We start from the raw sequence: 9068 nt of genomic DNA, 5'->3' as shown, positions 1-9068 counted from the left end.
CCTGGGTAAAACCGTTCTTATAGGGACTATCCAGTATCCAGTGAAAAGGTGGTCTGTGAGTTATCCAGAAAAAAAAAAGATTTCTGAGATAGATATATCAAAACCTCTGCACATACACGTAAAACTAATAAACCTAACAGGTAACTTTTGTATAGACTAATTCAGTCTTTTTAACAGTACTGTTTTTGGTTTATTTTTTCAAGATTACTTCTGGGAAACCTTTTTTGAGACTGGTCAGCTAGAGAGTCAAACAGGAAATGCCGGAGAGAGACAGGGGAAGACATGCTGCAAAGGGCCACAGGCTGGAGTCAAATCCAGGCCGACTCATCCTCCTGACATGGGGCGCACGCTTAACCAGGTGAGCTATCGGGTGACCCAACTATAAGCAAATGTATCATTCTACTTTGCATTTGTTTGCTCTTCATCTTGCATCCTTCATTTTTAACTGAAAATATGTCCAGGTTTTTGTCCCATGGTATTATCTGTGACACACACACACACACACACACACACACACACACACACACACACACACACACACACACACACACACACACACACAACACAACACAACACAAGCAACTGCATTAGTGGAAGCTAAAAAGAGCCTATTAACAATACTCAAACAATAGACAATAGACTGGAGGTGAGCATGATCATTTCTGTATTTTTTTGTAATCTGTGTAAATTCAAACTGATTTAATAATGATAATGTGCAGTCTTTAACTATGAAATGTTGTACATCATAAGCGTTTCATATTCTGTTGCAAACTAAACAAAGCTCAGTGAGGACAAGCAACACCATCAGTTGGATATTTCACACGTCCCACATGAGACCTTTGAATTGATCATCATCTGCCACTTTGGTACACACATGAATTACTTTTTCCCACCTGTGCATCGCATGTTTTACACAATAACATAATGTGGGCTCACTAAGTCTTTCAGCAGAAAGATTGTCTGATAATCTGGTTGTTTTTGCATTTTAAGCTCTATATCATAAAACTTTATGCACATACAAATAGTCCTTTCTTTCATCTTTTATGGAATCATTTCCATCTTGTTAGTGTTTACAGTCCTTCTGAATAACATAACACAATCAGCTTATTCATCTTCTCACAATAAATCCTATAGCTCTAAGGGAGTGAGTAGCTAATTGATATCACTGTGAATAGAGTGAACACACACTGACGCTGTTCCTTCTGTTCTTTAACTGAGATCAGATTTAATGAGTGGTTTATGCTCTATACATTCCACACAGCGTGCTCGATAATACATTTTGATTTCATGCATCATGAAACAAAGAATGTTTCATTGAATTATTTGAAATGCTCTTTCAGCCACAGCTTTGCCGACACAGTCAATGCCAGAATGACAGTCAGACAGTTGCTATTTAAGTAAACGAGTATTGAAATAACACAGCTGTTGTTACTTTGCAAACTGCAAATTCCTTTTGGAAAATCAGGCACATTTCAGCCAAGCTAAAATAAGAGACAACTTCCATGACGCCAAAGTGAAAGTGCTTCAACTTTTTTTCTGTCAGTCATGGAAATGATCAGGTCTCTTTCACTGCAGTCTGACATGGGCAAATATGGGGCTTTCTGATAATCCAGCCAATTTAAACTTGGGGAAGAACTGCAAAAAGCAGCATTGAGACGATGAGAGTGTGGCCTCTTTGCTGTTTTATTACTTAGTTTCACTTTGAAGGAACCCTCAGATTGCCTCAACTGATCCGGGTTTTTACTGTGGCCTACCACCCAGGGAATCTTTAAATCAGGTAATATGTCAGCACCATGAAAGGTTCGCTGCACCTGGCTTTACTGTAAAGTAGGCAATGAAGCTGTAAAAGGCCAAGCGATGAACTGGATGCTCCCTTGCACAGCCGGGCTCTAGACCAAGGATAAACCCAGCATTTACCTTTCTCTCTTCCCTCTATGGAAAATGGAGGGTGGGGGCTGCAGCAGAGTCTTAGCGACAGGTCAGGACAGTTCAATCCAGGAAGAGCCAGTGCATTAAAGGAACTGATGAGACTTTGATTCATCTGAAACTAAAGGCAATGAATAAAACATTGGGTATTATCATCAGATCCAGTTGTTATTAAGATGTTAAAAAACTGAATATAATCAAGACAAAGGGGACTGTGTGGCTGGACTGATTCAGTACAATTTGTAGACCACAGGACACCTCTGAGAAATGTGTATAGTCATGTCAACATACAGCAGCGCACAAGTGCACCATTAAGGAAGGACATCATGAGCGAGTTTCATTTTCAGCAGGAAAATGGTCACTTTTGAAACAAAGCGAATGTGGCCGTAACAGCATGTTATTCTGTTTTGGGATGCTTAAATCCACCAGGACACGTAGACACAATTAGATGTGACCATCTGCACCCAGCGTTCCCTGACATTCAGATTGGTGACAAATGTCAAAAACTCCGGCATGTGACATTCTGGTGATTTACTTGGGTGTTTTCTTCACAGATGCTCAACCCGCTCACATTTTCTGCGTTCCAAATGGAAAGTTTAGCTTCCTCTCCCATTTAAGAAATCTGAGTGGTTATTTAAAGCAACATTATGTAACTTTTTTTTTACCTTAAAAATAACAGCTCCAAAATCATGTTGATGGTACAGTGTCTTGTAATAGGGTCACTTGTTCCTGCACTATGTAACTTCAGTGAGAGGGTAGGATCACAGCGGTACATACGTACATGTGTACTTCAAGATACAAGTTTTCAACACATGGCATTGTTATGACAATGAGTTTTGAATGTAGTTAGCATCTACATTAGGTCTTTACATCTTTATGTCTTTACGACTGTGGTGTTACACTGTAGGGGGTGCCAAATTGCAGAAAATGCCCATTTCTACATTATGTTGCTTTAAAGATATAATATGTCATGTTTCCATATTTAAATGTCTAAAAACAACCAGAGATTTTGTTGAGTTGTGTACTTACATTATCTCAAATGTTTCCAACAATGTTATGTGTTTTTCATTTGGTTGCCTGCTGCTATAACTTCTGATCAGATGATACATCAGAGAGTGAGGAAGATTTTTCTCAGAAATGGTGGTTGTTACCTCTGTTAAGGAGATTATATTTTCACTGTCGTCGGTTTGTTTGTTGTTGGTTTGTCACCAGGATTACACAAAAAACTGCAGAAAAGATTTTCACAAAACTTGGATGGAGGACGGTTCTCAGCCCAGAACAGGCCCTATTAGTATTTGTTGCAGATCCGGATGAAGGAACGGATCCTGGAATGTTTTCTCACTCTCTTTAACATTGTGAGACAAGACATTTTTCAACATTTTCCCTGTAATTCTCAGGGAATAATGCATGGATCTTGATGGAAAAAAACAGCTAACTCAGCAAACTCTTATGATCCCATGCTACTTCAAGACATCATGATACTACATCTTTTGTTTGAAATGTTTTGATTGAGAGCACATTTTAAAAAAATTTAAAATCATGTATTGTGACCCCCCAAACCCCCTCTTTTGTCCATGGTTGAGTTCCCATCAGCCCCAGCTGTATTTCTCCAATAATGTGATAATCTGTCAGATTTTGATGCTAGAGTGCCAGTCAAAGTCAGACCTGACAATTTCCAGAGTCAAACTCTACAATGGATATGAGCAAACCCATGAACCAATGTTAAAAAAATATTCTAACAACCCTCAGCAGCAACAGTACAAACAGCATACCCAGAATACTCTTTTCTCTAGCCAAGAATAATAAATTAGAAGTGCAAGTGTACTTTCCCAAAGTTGGGTAGATGAACTTTAAAGCTTAAATACTTTTCTCCGTCCCAGATGTCAAAAGTTTGCAATGATTAAGGGAAACTCACACTGAGCTAGCTTAATCAACATTTTCACCACCTCCCACCAGTTAACAAGCTCATATATTTATGTATTTCTGGAGTCGTGACCTTAAGAGTAGTTGCAGTGCAGTCAGCTCTATGTGATGGACGGCCTCGACGTATTCATGCTTGTTAGTGGTGAGTTGATGACTTTGCTGGACATGACAATAAGCTAAAGTTCAATTCACACTATTAATTGCATGATCTAAATCCCATTTCTTTGTTTGCCATGTCCATAATTTGTAGATTTCAAACTTTTTAAAACATTTTTCATCTCTAACTTTGTCTAATATTTTTTCTTCCTGTTGTGTACATTATAGATGATAGATTTTTGGTCTTATATAGACTTTTGTTGCATGTCATATGCATCAAGCCGGAGACCACTGTTCGAGCTGGTGTTTCCACATTCATAATCATTAAAATCACTGGATATTTTAACAAGACATGGACATTTTCCAGCCATGTTTGTGTCCTGACAGAACCATATGTGCCAAAAACACGACGTTTTCCTGACCTTAACCAAGTGCCTAAACCTGAACAGATCATAAGCACAGCATCGTCAGAATATAAAATATAAAATTGAACCTAAAGAAACATAAGGTCGCAACATAAAGAAATGTACAGTTGTTTGTGCATTTACTCTTGACTGCACTTTAACAAACATTGGTTTAATACTAGACTAGCCGCTATCTTCTTCCACTGGGAGGAAACCTTTTGATTTGTGTGACCCCATGACCTCCACTCTAGTACCTCAAGTGAAAGTGACAAGTGAAAGTTTGGTCACCTTCATATGACTGTTCTGATATCTACATGGCACATTACTGACTGTGAAGGCAGTTAACTGGGGGGATTATAAGGTCTTGGCAGAGGTCTGCACTGAGATGACTGCTTTCTCTCCTAACCTTTAAATCTCCCTATGCAGCCCTCATCCTCCTATATACATCGCACTTAGATTATCCTCAGATTTACAAATCCGTCCTATTATATTTCTGCACACAATGGGTCTGGAGAAAAGTAGCTTGGATCTCCAAATTGAATTAGCACCTTCACCAATCTGCAGGGGTTTGGCTGGGTTCCAACATCTGTATAAACAAATCACCGAATGTGACTTTTACTTCCTGAGAGGATTAACAGCTGCAGTGGAAATTCTTGAATGAAAATGTTGATTTCTTTGGAGCGGCATGACAAACCACACGATTTTGGAAATACTGGCTGTTAGAAATTTGGTTCAGAAAAGTCTCATTTTGGTTTAGTATTCACCTTATAGCATTATGCATGCCTTACAATAACCATGCTTTCTGAGCCTTATAATATTCAGTTTGTGGTTGAAAGTATGTCAGAGCACGACTCACTTCAATAGAAATAGAGCTCTGAGGAAGTAGAGCTGTACAATGCATCCCATTATTCCATTTCAGTTTTATATTTGGCAAATGTTTGGGAGCAGAAAAACACAAGGGCTGAACTACAAGGGGTGGAAAGTTTAATCAACAGGATTTGTCTTTTTTCTTCTCAGATTTACTCTTAAATGTGTCTCCCTAATGAGGCTTCTCAGCAGGGCACTTCTACTTTAATTTCTTATGAGGGAGAGTTCACAGTATATCAAATTAGCTGGTGTGTCTTAAGAAGTTTCCCTCTAATGCACCATCTGCCATCAAACAGGCAAGAGCATTTGTTTAAAAAAATAGAACCAAAGCCTGCAACATGTGGATCTTAGTTTAGTTTTAAATGCTGTATGTTTGATGAAGATTGTGTTCTGAATTCCTGGCACTACTTAAACCATCCTTAAGATGACACTGTACAGAAGCATCTTACTATGAATACAGTTATAAATGATGTAGTTCTTTCTTTTCTTTCAAACATATTAAATAGTATTTTTAAGTAAGTACGTTTTCTATGAGAATGGAAGTGGAGGAAAGGCCACTGGGTCATTACAATCACAAGGGTTTATCCCTCTGGGACTATGAATGTGGCACAGCTACAATTTGCAAGCTACATAAAGACATATCTTGTGTGTTAAGTGGACAACATGAAGGTGGAGCAAAACATGCAATAGGTTCATCCCCTGAGGAGCTTACTTGGCAGCTCATTAAATGTCTATTTTACCCTTGCGTAGAATTAAATATGTTCCTAGGTAAGACACTACAGAAAGTCAGGTTATTCACCATGAACAAAAGGATTTCTAAATAGGAACGTTCATGCTCGTATTTTTGCCAAATTAACTAGTCAGACCATCCTCACCAGAATAACAGCTGAATAGGTCGTCTGTGCAAGCAGAGGAGGACACCGTAGAAAAGAGCGACAAAGTCGACAAACTGAGGAGGTCAGGATGGATGGATGGTTGGATGGATGGGAAAAACAAATCTAGATTGTCAACCAGGAGACCGCTGTTCATGTCCTGTGTGAAAACATTTTTACCCACACTTTTCCTGAACATTATAAAGTAGTTCTGGTGCCTAAATCTCACCAAATTGCTATCATTTTATAATTTTAAGAATCTGACAAGAAAGGTCTGGTATGCTTGTCCCTTGTACTGTCCAACAGTTATATATGACATTTTGGGAGTCATCATTAGCATTCGACCTATTCAGTCGTTTCGGTATGAGGATGTTTCTTTAACAGTCATCAAGATATCTAAATAAAGAGACCATGAACTCTTGACTAAAGTCAACCAACAACCAACTGATATCATCATACCCCAGGAAGAGTGGCAGACTTTGAAGCCAACTTTCGTAGTGGCCAAACCGTGTAATCACAACATCACGTGATGCACCGGGGCCCAAAAAAACTTCCAATAAGCTAACACTGTGAAAGAAGAGTTTCCAAAACGGTGGATACATTTTTTGAGCGTCGCAACCCCTACATACGACTCGTTTCACCGTCAGAATTTGAGCCATTCAGTCCAATAAAATTTAGAAAGTCTAAAAGAGCATGATGAAATTATTTTATCTGCATTCAAGTTAGACGGGCGCTAAACCGGAAGTTAGCCAGCTTGGTCGGCTGAAGTCTCTAGTGCGCACACTCTGCTGGCCGCACAACACGGAAGATCCGAGCGATTTTGGCTTCATGTGCCACTGAGCAGCTTTCATTGGAATGACCGGGGCTCCATGGCTGTGTCCAGGTTTTAATGTAGCGTCCTTGAGCAAAACGGGAGAATTACAGACTGATGAATAAGTTGTTGCTGGTTCAATGAGAGCACTGTAAACAGACACAGAAAAAGGCATGAATTCTTTATGTCTGGCCAAGCTCAGCAGAAGAACACAGAGTGCACAGAGGCTTCCTGACAGCACAGCTGGTTTTAGAGGTCAAAAGACAACTTCAATTATAACTTCAATAATTACTGGACTAGTGCAATACAATGCTGGATGTTGACTCTCCCCGCAAAGCTGCTCCTTTAATCCCTCTGTTCACAGTCTTCAACAGAACATGGCACACTTCCCTAATTCTCATTCTCTGCCATCTCTGCTGCTGCTGGGGGGAACCAACAGGCCGGAAATCCAAACATCAAAAAACCTCCAGCAAACACAAATTAGCCAGCCGTACTAGAAGTCCCAAGACTTACATTTTTACATTGATAGACCTAAAAACTACAAAATGTCTTAGGTAAGATAGGAAATAACTCAGTTGATATCTCATTCAACGGTTCAGAAAATATCTATCTGGAGAATGTTTCATTATCACAGAAGGTCTCACATCACACACAAGCTTTTAATTAAACTATTAAGCAGACATACATTGGTAGAGAATTATAGATTGAGAATACTTAATTAAAGCTTATTGAGAAAAATGGCAGATGGAATTGAATTAGGTTGAAACCACAATTATGGTATTTAATTCATTGGAAACTGTGTGGTCCTGAAAAAGACAATTCCTAAAAACACACACAGAGACACACACTGCATTATTATTACACCATTTAACCTTAATCTGTTTTTTCCCCCATTTGAACCAATCTTCGTTGTGCTGTTCCTTTAAGTCATTTAGAGTATCAGCTGTTGAAATAAAACAGTTTTTGCAATTTATTTATTGTGCAAAATGCAACACAGAAAATGACACGTCGCACAGACAGACTCTTACAGTATGATATTACAGTTTTCCTCTTACTGTAGCAGCATCTGTTGAAGGGCTCTACTCTTCTGGCAATTTCAGGATGAGTGTTAAACTTTGACCCACATGAAAAGCAAAGTCACAGCTCAGCTCTCAATCACAGAGCAGATACTCCAATGACGACGCCACTGAGACAATTTAATACTTGACTTTAGAAGGCTAAAGGACATGTGGGCATGGATGAAGACAGAAGTAGTATTAACTGATACTTGCTGGGGTAGCATATTTGAAGCTTTTGTTTTGGTGCAGATGCGTCACTGTTCTTGTGTTTACGGTTTCAGAGGGATGACTGACAGCATGAAGAGGAAAGAGAGGAGAGAGATTTTACATTTATAGTGTCCCATGATTAGACCATCTTTGCCAAAATGTAAACTCAAAAGAATATATTTATTGCAATCGCAGTAGATGATATATAAAGTAGGGCATATGTCCTTCAGTGTCAGTCCCGCTGAAGTGTCCTTGGAGCGGCGATGTCGAATCCCTCAGCTTCAGGGTTGCTGTTAGATTATCAAGGAAAGAGGTTAATTCAATTCCAGCGTAGTGTGACTCCTTAAAGGGGCAATGTGTACGATGTAGCTAGAATTCAATGTAGCTCCAAGGATATACAGGGGAAGCACCAGACCAACCACAATTGCTGCTCACTATACTCTTTGCTAGCTATCTTTAGCTGTAGCGACTAGCTGCCATTAACTAATTAGCTCAGTTAGCCAAGGCGTCACCATAGGCAACATGGCTCAGCCTCAACTGAGCCCTGCAGCCTCCAAGTGAACACAGCTGGACATGACACTGGGACTGGATACAGCCAGTTGAAGCAGGAGAGGCATTAGCAGCAGACAAAAAATGGCGTGTAGTGCATGCAAAATACGGATTCATTTTGACCAAACCAGAGGTGTTTGTGGAAAGACAAACCATGTTTATGTCAATTATGAATGAAGACTGTTTTACGTCGAGTTACTGAGACAACTCAGCCCGTCTTAGTTCGGTAAAAGAAGGTGTACGGTTGTATTTTTCAATTAGGCAAAGAAAATAGATATAAAAACAACGTAAACATTTTTCCTCACTCACATTTTGTGAGTTTATTGTGTTTACTTGTTAAAATAAGTACCGAACT

This window comes from Pagrus major, chromosome 2 (genome assembly GCF_040436345.1).
Source record: "Pagrus major chromosome 2, Pma_NU_1.0".
NCBI classification, from domain to species: domain Eukaryota; kingdom Metazoa; phylum Chordata; class Actinopteri; order Spariformes; family Sparidae; genus Pagrus; species Pagrus major.
The sequence above is the reverse complement of the archived record's forward strand: the minus strand, read 5'-3'. Positions refer to the sequence as shown.